Genomic DNA, 8,407 nt, shown 5'->3' on the forward strand with positions numbered 1-8,407 from the left:
TTTCTGGAGAGGCAGACAAATGGCAGTGTGGGGTGTGTACTACTGCGTGCATTTTGCTAGAAAGGAGGAGAGACCAGGGCCCGTCTCCACAAAGCGTCTCAGAAAAGGTCCTAAGAATCCTGTTAAACCCAGTTAAGACAAAAAAAGCTCAGAGTAGGTTTTAGGATTATGTTCAGTCACTGCTCAGACAAACTCTGAGCCAGGAGTAAAATCAACTGTCAACTCTTAGTAATGACAGTTTGAGGTACCGCAAAGGAAGTGATAGTGATGACGGCTCATAGCAAATTATGGGGAATAAACCAATCGTGATGAGGCATCGCCAGCTGTGAAATGTATAGCAGGTTTCATACAACCACGAGTGTGACTATACATCAAATGTTGCAATGGTAAAAAGTTTGATATCATTTTCACCTGAAACGATCACTTTGCTTACTCTAAAAAGGTTGGCATGCATATTTCTTTCTTTTTTACCAATCCCAATATTTTTTATAATGTGATAGACACATTATAATGTGATAGGCATTTTGCACTGAATCATACAGGTTTAAAAGCAGAATATCACACTTGTCAATACTATTAACCAACTCAATTGTTTTGGCACAGTAGTTACTTGCCGATAATGTGGGATAAAATGTTTGAAAGGTCTATCATTTTTACCCAAACGCAAATAAATGTTTTCAATTACCCACTTATAGGCATCTTTTATAACAACGTGATATTCTGCTTGAAATAACACGCAGCTTAATGAAATAATTGAAAGAAAAGCTGACTATTTATTAGTCTAGTGGTTGTAAGTATTTAGGCATACAGTGCCTTGCGAAAGTATTCGGCCCCCTTGAACTTTGCAACCTTTTGCCACATTTCAGGCTTCAAACATAAATATATAAAACTGTATTTTTTTGTGAAGAATCAACAACAAGTGGGACACAATCATGAAGTGGAACGACATTTATTGGATATTTCAAACTTTTTTAACAAATCAAAAACTGAAAAATTGGGCGTGCAAAATTATTCAGCCCCTTTACTTTCAGTGCAGCAAACTCTCTCCAGAAGTTCAGTGAGGATCTCTGAATGATCCAATGTTGACCTAAATGACTAATGATGATAAATACAATCCACCTGTGTGTAATCAAGTCTCCGTATAAATGCACCTGCACTGTGATAGTCTCAGAGGTCCGTTAAAAGCGCAGAGCATCATGAAGAACAAGGAACATACCAGGCAGGTCCGAGATACTGTTGTGAAGAAGTTTAAAGCCGGATTTGGATACAAAAAGATTTCCCAAGCTTTAAACATCCCAAGGAGCACTGTGCAAGCGATAATATTGAAATGGAAGGAGTATCAGACCACTGCAAATTTACCAAGACCTGGCCGTCCCTCTAAACTTTCAGCTCATACAAGGAGAAGACTGATCAGAGATGCAGCCAAGAGGCCCATGATCACTCTGGATGAACTGCAGAGATCTACAGCTGAGGTGGGAGACTCTGACCATAGGACAACAATCAGTCGTATATTGCACAAATCTGGCCTTTATGGAAGAGTGTCAAGAAGAAAGCCATTTCTTAAAGATATCCATAAAAAGTGTTGTTTAAAGTTTGCCACAAGCCACTTGGGAGACACACCAAACATGTGGAAGAAGGTGCTCTGGTCAGATGAAACCAAAATTGAACTTTTTGGCAACAATGCAAAACGTTATGTTTGGCGTAAAAGCAACACAGCTGAACACACCATCCCCACTGTCAAACATGGTAGTGGCAGCATCATGGTTTGGGCCTGCTTTTCTTCAGCAGGGACAGGGAAGATGGTTAAAATTGATGGGAAGATGGATGGAGCCAAATACAGGACCATTCTGGAAGAAAACCTGATGGAGTCTGCAAAAGACCTGAGACTGGGACGGAGATTTGTCTTCCAACAAGACAATGATCCAAAACATAAAGCAAAATCTCCAATGGAATGGTTCAAAAATAAACATATCCAGGTGTTAGAATGGCCAAGTCAAAGTCCAGACCTGAATCCAATCGAGAATCTGTGGCAAAAGGTCGCAAAGTTCAAGGGGGCCGAATACTTTCGCAAGGCACTGTACGTCATGAGAATAAGGCCTCATAAGAAATCATTGTCAAAAGTGCAAGCGGTACTGTTGCATGTAGGTCTAGATTATTTATGGGTTGATCATGAAGGAATGTTTTGATATTTCTATAACTCCAAAGCAATTGCCTGTCTATGGTGCAGGAAGCACTGAATCTCTGCCTTTTTCTATTATCAAGACACCTGCTGGTAACTCTTCATTAATTGGTTAGGACAGCTCATGGAGGTGTCCTAAATAGTTGTAGACTCGGTGTGCCTTATTACTGAAGAGGCTTCATGCATAGATTTTATTTTCACCCGTAAGAGTAGGAATAAAATGTCTCTATTCTCAGCACTTATTTTTTATTTTATTTTTATTTTACCTTTATTTAACCAGGCAAGTCAGTTAAGAACAAATTCTTATTTTCAATGACGGCCTGGGAACAGTGGGTTAACTGCCTGTTCAGGGGCAGAACGACAGATTTGTACCTTGTCAGCTCGGGGGTTTGAACTCGCAACCTTCCGGTTACTAGTCCAACGCTCTAACCACTAGGCTACGCTGCCGCCCCACTTATGACCAATTGTCTACTCGGAGACACTTTGTGGATGCAGGCCCAGCTCTCAGACTCTCATGGAAGAGGTCATTTCCATCATCCGTGAGATGCACGCCATCCCTACGGTACTTCCCGGGGACACAGTGCTTTATGTCTGAGTGGAGGATTGTGGGCATGCACCTGTCACAGAGAAATGCAAACACCAGCTGGTTGACAGAGCGCCTGGCCATCTCTGTGCTTTTTGATGTCCTCGTCGCACTGGAACATCTAATTCCTCCACTGTGTGCTGTCAGAGTAGATCACTGTTGTCCCGGGGAGAATTCAGCTGGACTACCTCCAAAATCAACTCGCATCTGACGCACCAGGGCTGTCCCAAGTCATTTCCACAGAGGAGGATGACTATGATATATTCAGTCACACCTCGCCTTGGCGAGAAAGAATATTTCAGAACCCTTCCGATGAGAACAGCTCATCCATATTTTGCGCTCATTGTAGTCATCTAGCCAGCTACATTGTGTAATCGCATAGTAAATATTTGCTTCAGTCTTTGTTTCCTTGCTCTCGCCAATTGCTTTGAGCAATGATCAGTAGGATTATGAGCTGGGATATTCAATAAATAAAATATAAAAAGCACAACATTGTGAGGTTCACAGGGAGAGCATGTGTTAAGCTGTATTATAATAGTCACCTTCCAGTGTAAAAACGATGGAAATTAAAAACAAAACTACAATTTAAGTCAGAATAGGCATCGTCTGAAGCCGAAAAAGGAAATTCACATGAGCACCACAAAGCCTATTCCACCCATACTCTACCAAGGTTTTCCAGCACACAACTTTGACCTACTACAGTAGCTATGTTGGTATTGTACTTCAAACTAAGTGTAGGCAGGTTGCTTGGGATTCAAAGCTTCCCAAACAGCCTAATTTATACTCTTCAGAAGGATAATGGACTTTACAGTGTTCCGCTATTAAAATGATGTATACCAGTTTATATTCATATATCCTTTGGCTGTATGCATTTGTAGATATAGGCCTATTGTAAATGTGTATTATTGTAGCGACACCATATTTATTGCAAAAAGAAATACAAGTACAAACATAACTTTAAGCTACATATTATTTTGACAGAGGTAATGAACTGTCCATTGATCAGCACAGCAATTTATAAAATAGGACCATGTTTGAAACAAGTGGTTGTGAGCTTATGCCAATATTACACAGGTAAGCTAATAGTTACAGAAATTAGGAATGCAGACAGGCTCTAACACACCACCACCTGTTGTTATGTTTGGCACCTAATGACCAAAAAAGGATGTTACTATGCCCCCCCCCCCCCCCCCCCCCCCCCCCCATGACATCTATTGCTGAAATAAAATACAGGCATGCACCACATTACTACAAGACAACACAGCTCAATCAAGCCTGATGGTCTTGTAAGTATGAAAGCAAAGCTTGCTTTCATTTAATACAAATTTTAAAAACATGAAAACGAAGTGTAATGAGATAATGTCTTACTGTGGTGTGTGAAGATTCCAATGCTTTACCTTGTATACGGTACAAATCCCATTATTATGGAAGCACCTCCTCTATAAAAACTGTTTGAGAAGGTTTGAATCCTAAGCAACCTACCTACACATAGTTGGAAGTACAATATAGTTACGGTAGTAGGTCAAAGCTGTGTGTTGGAAAACCTTGGTAGAGCATGGGGGGGAAAAGACATTGTGGTGCTCATGTGAATCTCACTTCAAATTTATTTTTTTGTTTTTAATGCATCACCAGCTGAGTGAGCTCTTTTATACTTTTCACTACAAGACACCATGTAACCTTTGAACTAAAGCTAGTCTCAATTGTTTTTGCATTAATTAACTGAGGTCATTTGGCAAAGTTTATTCCCCAGTTCAACATGTAAATATCTCTGGGCTTTTGCATGGGCAGTTAGTCCATGACAGTATTCCTTTTATTGGAAATGGTGACGCACTCAAATTCTGTTGCGCCACAGGGCAGATGTCCTCCTTTATATATCGGTTTAGGTCAAATGAACTTGAAATTAATGGTTTCAAATTATAGTTTTCAACACTCAACACAGCTCATGCAGGTTGCTGGGTAGTGATAGGCTACCGATACAAGTAAGTAATAATGGAAACACTTCAGTAAATTAGGGACATAAAGGGACATGAAGTATATTGAAAGCAGGTGCTTCCACACAGGTGTGGTTCCTGAGTTAATTAAGCAATTAACATCCCATCATTTTTAGGGTCATGTATAAAAATGCTGGGCAGGCCATTATTGTGGCTACCATGCCTATGCCCACATAGGATGACAATGCCCCTATCCACAGAGCACGAGTGGTCACTGAATGGTTTCATGAGCATGAAAACAATGTATGCCATGGCCATCACCAGATCTCAACCCAATTGAAAATGTATGGCAGTTTCTAAAGTGGCGCCTGAGACAACATTCTCCACCACCATCAACAAAACGCCAAATGATGTAATATCTCAGAAGAATGGTGTCGCATCCCTCTAATAATAGAGTTGAACAGATTTGTAGAATCTATGCCAAGGTGCATTAAAGTTCTTCTGGTTCGTGGTGTCCTAACGTCCTATTAAGAAACTATGTTGGCGTATCCTTTATTTTTGGCAGTTACCTGTACATGAAACCTACACTCAAACAAAAGATAGCTTCTGAATGTTTTTAAGTAGGCCTCACTCTTTATGGAATATTCTGAAAAACCTACAACTCTAATTACCTAGTGTCCAAACTGAAATGTCTGCAGACCTTTCCATTAGTACAAATCCTGCCCGAAACCATTGTGCCTCAACATCCCCAATATAAAAATGATCCAAACAGAAGGGAATATTGTAGCCATCTAGAATGTAGCAAATAGGTCTAACTGACTCCATCAGAACCATCTGACAATGCTTGTTTTTACGCTTGGTTTGTTGGCCTATTCTATCATTGATGTAGGCAACACTAATTGTCTTGGATAGGCTCCTAAATCATCAGGATGAAACAAAATTAGTAGTTTTATATATATATATATATATATATATATATATATATATATATATATATATATTCAATTGATACATTATCATTACATTGTTATGCTACATTGTCAGTCTTTGCTTGTTGCTTAGGCTACATTGTTACATCTTTCATTTCCTGAAGCTGTCAAATGTAACCGAGTCACATAAACCAAAAATGTATCGGTGGCCACCTTGAAATTTCTCACAGCTCATTCAAAATGCAACAATCTGACATTTTAACGTCTGAAGTTTCAGGTTTTATTCCACGATACAGACCAATTTTGGTGGTCTTGAAAACACAATGCATTAAAGACTATAGAATACATAGCCTACTATATCGAGGTAGACTATAACGCGTGGGTTCCTTGACAATTCATGTATGACGTTAGAGGATGATGCTCCTCTCAAAACTATGCTACAGGGTGAGAATCTGCATAAGACTTTACCTTCACAAAAGAAAGAATGAGGCGAAAAAATGATCGAATCGGGCTGGATCAGCAAACGTGAATTTCCACGGCGCCGTCCTCGTATAAATCCATGATCGCCGACTGAAACTCCAGTTAGAACAAAGCTTCTTTGACAGCTGAATTTGTCCTCAGTGGCAATCCGCTTCTTACCTCCTCCACATGCGCTTTGAAGAAACGCCCCTTTTGCTTATATTATATATATTTATTTATAAATATAAGCAAAAGGGGCGTTTCTTCAATGCGCATGTGGAGGAGGTAAGAAGCTGATTGCCACTGAGGACAACAATATATATATATATATATTGCAGCAGTGGTGTTTGGGAAATGTTGTTTCAATGATAAAAACTGTAGGCTTAACTTGTAGGCTGCGATCCATTGTATGGTATTGACACTGAAGTTTGCAATTTAAAAATAGACATATTAATAGACTTATGTGTAGAGCTGTTTTACTATTGCTGTGATGATTATTTTAGCGTATTAGGCCTTCTATTATAAACTGTGACACTATGAATAACTTTGTAGACTAAAGTGTAGGCTGAAGTGTGTCATTGTGAATGAACAATCTATTAAAACTGCAGTCTCTTTTTGGCAGTGATTTGTCCAGAGACAATTGGACCTATGTGGGTGTCTAGCATCAAAATAAATAGCATCAGAATAGCAACAGATTAATAGCTTAAAACTGTTCCTGATCTAAGCTAGTGTAGTATAGGCCAAAACATCTGACCACAGGAGGTTGGTGGCACCATAATTGACTGGAGCAGAATTAGAAAATGGTTAGACTGTAAACTCTCCTTCCAGACTCACATCAAACATCTCCAATCCAAAGTTAAATCTAGAATTGGCTTCCTATTTCGCAACAAAGCATCCATCACTCATGCTGCCAAACATACCCTCGTAAAACTGGCCATCCTACCGATCCTCGACTTTGGCGATGTCATTTACAAAATAGCCTCCAATACTCTACTCAATCAATTGGATGCAGTCTATCACAGTGCCATCCGTTTTGTCACCAAAGCCTCATATACTACCCACCACTGCAACCTGTACGCTCTCGTTGGCTGGCCCTCGCTTCATACTCGTCGCCAAACTCACTGGCTCCAGGTCATCTACAAGACCCTGCTAGGTAAAGTCCCCCCTTATCTCAGCTCGCTGGTCACCATAGCAGCACCCACCTGTTGCACGTGCTCCAGCAGGTATATCTCTCTGGTCACCCCCAAAACCAATTCCTCCTTTGGCTGCCTCTCCTTCCAGTTCTCTGCTGCCAATGAATGGAACGAACTACAAAAATCTCTGAAACTGTAAACACTTATCTCCCTCACTAGCTTTAAGCACCAGCTGTCAGAGCAGCTCACAGATTACTGCACCTGTACATAGCCCATCTATAATTTAGCCCAAATTACTACCTCTTCCCCTACTGTATTTATTTATTTATTTTGCTCCTTTGCACCACATTATTTATATTTCTACTTTGCACATTCTTCCACTGCAAATCTACCATTCCAGTGTTTTACTTGCTATATTGTATTTACTTCGCCACCATGGCCTTTTTTTTGCCATTACCTCCCTTATCTCACCTCATTTGCTCACATTGTATATAGACATATTTTCTATTGTATTATTGACTGTATGTTTGTTTTACTCCATGTGTAACTCTGTGTTGTTGTATTTGTTGAACTGCTTTGCTTTATCTTGACCAGGTCGCAGTTGTAAATGAGAACTTGTTCTCAACTTGCCTACCTGGTTAAATAAAGGTGAAAAAAAAGAAAAAAAAGAATGTCACATGACATGGAATTTACCATGCACATGATGATGATGATGATGGAGGATGAAATCCCTGATTGAGTGATGTTTTGACCTTATTATATACTGTATCTGTTTGTAATAGAAGTGTTTTCCATGTCAAAAACAGAAACGTCAAAAACATCCACTCTCCCTTATAGCCAGGCCTCATGCTGTATATGCCAGTCTTAGAAGGGAAATTAGAGAAACACAGTCATTGTGTGGAAACGCTGCTGCCAAAAACACAAACTCTTCAACTCTGTCACTAACACTGTTCAATGAATTGTGTTTTATGAAAAGGATTCAACCGAGTCAGACACCTCAACAATTGAAACTGCATGGTCTATTTCCTCTAGGTTGTTGTTCACACAGAAAAAGATAATCATTCCTTGCCCTTGATGGAATATCCTGAAAAATGCAACTGTATTGTAACCATGCTGCAACTTAGAGAGCATGATGTGTTTTGAAAAGAATCTTCAGCTATGGTGGACAATGAACATAAACAAACAACCAGAGA

General features: G+C 39.7%; 1 protein-coding gene across 8 annotated transcripts in view; it reads right to left on the reverse strand.

The window, feature by feature from the left end:
- LOC110494585 (inositol 1,4,5-trisphosphate receptor, type 1b) overlaps positions 1-6,262 on the reverse strand; it is a 143,340-nt gene extending 137,078 nt beyond the window's left edge. For all 8 annotated transcript variants that reach the window (XM_021569788.2, XM_021569785.2, XM_021569786.2 and 5 more), the window contains exon 1: positions 6,091-6,262. The gene's annotated coding sequence lies outside the window, so the exon portion shown is untranslated. The remainder of the gene's footprint in view (positions 1-6,090) is intronic.
- Between the last annotated feature and the right edge of the window lie 2,145 nt (positions 6,263-8,407).

The sequence above is a fragment of the Oncorhynchus mykiss genome, chromosome 17, assembly GCF_013265735.2.
Source record: "Oncorhynchus mykiss isolate Arlee chromosome 17, USDA_OmykA_1.1, whole genome shotgun sequence".
Lineage (NCBI taxonomy): Eukaryota > Metazoa > Chordata > Actinopteri > Salmoniformes > Salmonidae > Oncorhynchus > Oncorhynchus mykiss.